We start from the raw sequence: 4,322 nt of genomic DNA on the forward strand, positions 1-4,322 counted from the left end.
AGATACACTGCATTGCAAATGATTATCTTGATTTCAGTCTAATGTAATGTGAACTAATTTGGTAAGCCATAGTGTGTACCTGTTAATATAATTAGAACACATTAATGGGACTCTTACTAATGATTAAGTTAATTGCATTAAAGACATAAAAATACAAATACATTTCAAATGTGCACACTTAAAGTATGTTTTAGTAAGTTTTGACATGTATATATATACACACATACTATGAAACTAATACTGTAGTCAAAATAATAAACATATCTATCACCCTCAAAGCTTCCTCATGTGCATTGGTATAATCTCCCCACTCATTTATCTACAGCCTCTGACTCCCTCCCCTCATCTCCTGTCCATTCCTAGGCAGCCAATCAACTTCTGTTACAATTAATTTTCCTTTGTATAGTTTTACATAAATGGAATAATACAGAATGTGTTCCTTTTTTGGACATTTTCATTCAGCATAATTATGTCTAGATTATCCATTTGTTGCTTGTGTGAATAGTTTCTTTTTTATTACTAAATAGTATTCCATTATATGGACAAATAATAATTTATCTATTCACTTAATGATAAACATGTGAGTTATTTCCAATGGGGAGTTCTTTCAAATAAAGCTGACATGAACATAAATCTTTACATGGATACATGTTTTTTTTTCTAAAATAAATACTTAAGAGTCCAATGGCTGCCAAACTATTTTCAAAAATCATTGTACCATTTTTTTTATTCTTACCAGCAGTTTATGAGAGTTCTAATCTCCACAATCTTGCCAATACTTAGTGTGGTCAGTATTTTTAATTTTGGCCATTCTCATCGGAGTCTAATGGTATGTCATTATAGCTTACAACTTTCTAATGACTAATGACGTTGAGCATACTTTAGTGTGGTTATTTGACATTTTTAGATCTTCTTGATAAAGTAACCACAAAAATCCCTTGCATATTTGTTTTGGAGAAGGTCTGTTTTGTTCTATGAAGTTTTGTGAGATGTTCTATATTCTGAATTCAAGTCCTTTATCAGATATATGACTTAAAAATATTTTTCTCCCTGTCAGTGGCTTTGTCTTTTCATTCTCTGAATAGTGCTTTCAGAGGAGCAGACATTTTTAATTTAAGTAGATCTAAATTATGAATTCGTTCATGTATGGGCTATAGTTTTGTTGTGGCATCTAGGAAATCTTCACCTAATCAATGATAGCAAGAATTTTCTCCGAGTTTTCTTCTTTCGTGTTTTTTCTAATGTTTCTGTAGCTCTACGTTTTACACTTAGGCTATGATCCATTTTGCATTGACTTTTGCATATGGCATGATATATAGATCAGAATTTATATTTGTGCATATGAATATCCACTTGTCCCAGCACCATTTCTTGAAATGGCAATCCTTTCCCCACTAAATTGCGTTTTTGCCTGTGTGAAAAATCAGTTTTCCACATTGTCGTGGTCTGTTTTGAGACTGTTTGTTCTATTCCATTGATCTAATTGTCTATCTTGATGCCAACAGCACACTGTTTTAATTACTGTAACTTTACAGCCAGTCTCGAAATCAGATATTTGTCGTTCTCCAATTTTTGAGATTTTACCTCCTCCATTTCTTTGGAAAAAAACGCACACTAGAATTTTCATTGGATCTATAGAACAGTTAGGGGATTTTTCTTCTTACCAATTTTCATCTAAACAATATTAAGGCTTCTGACTCAAAAAGAGACAAAAATGTTCCAGAGACAATTTTATAGGCCATGTAGAAAACAATCAATTACTAGAAGAAAATGGTTACGGTACTTTCAATTTGATATGGATGGTTAGAATTGAGTTTGTTGAATTCTGGAGTTTTTCTTCTTCATCCTCTGCAAATCCACCTTGATGAATTTGTGGAATCTCGAGTTGTGAGAGAGACGAACAGATCATGTACGTATGTGGGTATATTTATATGTATGTGAATATGTATGCATGTATGTGTATATCACTAAAGCTCCTAGGAGTATTTATTTGAGGAACACTTGAGGTTAACTACTGGGCAATGTGTCAGTTCGATTCAGTTCCTAGTACATATCAGGAATAAAACAAGGTGTTGTTTGTTTGTTTTTTTCCTAGCTTTCTTTGGCCAGCAGGGTTGCCATGGTGACATGGTTACTACTGTGGGATTTGCTGCAGATTGGGCATCCATTTATAATTCTTGCCTGAATCACTTATTATTTTGTTATGTAACAATATTTGGATATGTACAGCAAGCACTGATAAGTCCACATTTCCACTGTGTGTTAGCTTCAGTGTTACTGCTCTGTGTGGCAGAGGATTATAGAATGGAGCTAGGGAAGAGGAAAAGTGTCATTACACAGATTTCAGTTAACTGAGTGGGACAGGCCAGGCATTACCATCCCATCCCCTGCATTTCATGTGCTTTCCCATCCTCTTACTTTCTTCTCTATTCCATGTGCTTTCTTATCTTCTTAATCTCCTTTCTAATGCAACCTCAGATAAGGGTGTGGACTGTGCATCCCAGAACCAGGAGCTGACAGTGAAGAACCAAGTGTGGTATGGAGTTTGTTAGACAGGTTACTGAAGCAAGAGTGAAAAGATCAGGGTCCCATCATTGGGACACTTGAGGTGAGTCACTACTCTTCTATCAGCCTCATGTATATAACAGTACACAATCTTCCTGATAACCAGTAATACTCTGGAATTTAAGTGTGATCCCACGTGGAAAACCAATCTGTGATCTTAGGTAGGAGGGAAGGACTGGTACAATTTTGAGTAATTACATGAACAGAAACGTCCTACAGAGGCTGTTTGGAGGAGAATGTTTGGAGGTAGGGCAGGTGGGACCTGCAGTGCCTGTTCGTGATATATGGGGATAAGGCACAGTCAAGAATGACCCCTCAGCCGTTTGTATAGCTACTTAGAGAAATGATGGTGCACCTTTCTGAGATCAGTGGTTACACCTGCTTTTGAGATATTCTCAAGTTAGTTAGGATATCCAAAAATGGTTATAGTGAAAGTAATTTTAAAAATATATCAATTAATAATTAAGATTCAGTTGTGAGACTACTAAGATTTATTAAAGATATACACAAACTATTAAACTTTTAAAACTATAAAAATCTCAGTATACAAGTTTACATTTAATGAAGTTACCATGTGCCTACCACTGTTCTAAGTGTTTTCATGTATTAAGTCAAGTAATTCTCAAAGCAACAACCCAGGAGGTAGAAACGATTGCTTTCCCCACTTAACACAGAGGAAACTGAGGCACCATTTTTTCATTGTCTCAGGGTCACAGAGCCAGGTATCCCAATGCGTTGGCAGTGAAATTTTAAAAATAATTGATTTCTGACCATTTATCTTTGTAAAAACTAAAACACAAATCACTATTTTAAAAACTTTTTTTCTAAATACTATATCAACCTGGTTTAAAGGGTGAGATATTTGAGTGACTTTAGGGTCAGTAAAAGCATTCAAAGTCACGCAGTTTTTATGTGCCGGACTAGAGTTTACAATCATTCTGTCACAAGAATCCACACTCTTAACTAGTACACTTAGGAGGAAGAAAAAGCCATGTGTTGAACTATGTCAGTCCACGGTGGATGATGGTGGACAAGGCCCTATCTCTTTGGATGGAAACTATCCCTTAGTAGCCATTGTACCATGTAGTAGAGGGCATTTATTTAAGAAAAACAAAAAGGTAATAATTACAAAAACATAAAAAGTAACAACCATAACCGATACTATACACTAGACCACTTGGCTATTAGGATAATTCCTTGGACTTCCAAAGTAAATTCTATTTTTTTCTTCATAACTCAGATGGTTTTCTAGATGGAAATAACATTTTTCTGTGCTCTAGGTTTCATTGTTTGGAAAGCAGTGCAGATCTGACTCCCACTAATGGATGAGGCAGATGAGGTGTAGTGACTTACCCAAGGCCACGTAGAGTTAGTGTCTTGCACTCAGTGCCTGTCCTCAGACGCGACATTAGCCTAGTTCCTGCTGGTAGCAAATTGCATTTCAAGGGCAGAGAGGATACATGCTTCTCTGAGGTTAACCTGCAGTTAATACAAAAAGACACTAAGTACCTCCAAATAAAAGGAAATGAGGTGTTGATTTTCCTCTTCTTCCCCAAACTTTATTGGGAGATTTGAAGAAAAATTGTTTTTGGAATCATACAGCGTGTGCTTTTTTTGTGTGTCTGGCTCCTTTTAATCAACATAATGTGCATGAAATTTACCTTGATAGGTGTTTATAGTTGTAGCTATCCATTCTCATTGATGTATAATATTAAATCATATGAATATTTCAATATACATATATTTGTTAATGGGAT

This window comes from Cebus imitator, unplaced genomic scaffold, assembly GCF_001604975.1.
Source record: "Cebus imitator isolate Cc_AM_T3 unplaced genomic scaffold, Cebus_imitator-1.0 Scaffold658, whole genome shotgun sequence".
Classification (NCBI taxonomy): domain Eukaryota; kingdom Metazoa; phylum Chordata; class Mammalia; order Primates; family Cebidae; genus Cebus; species Cebus imitator.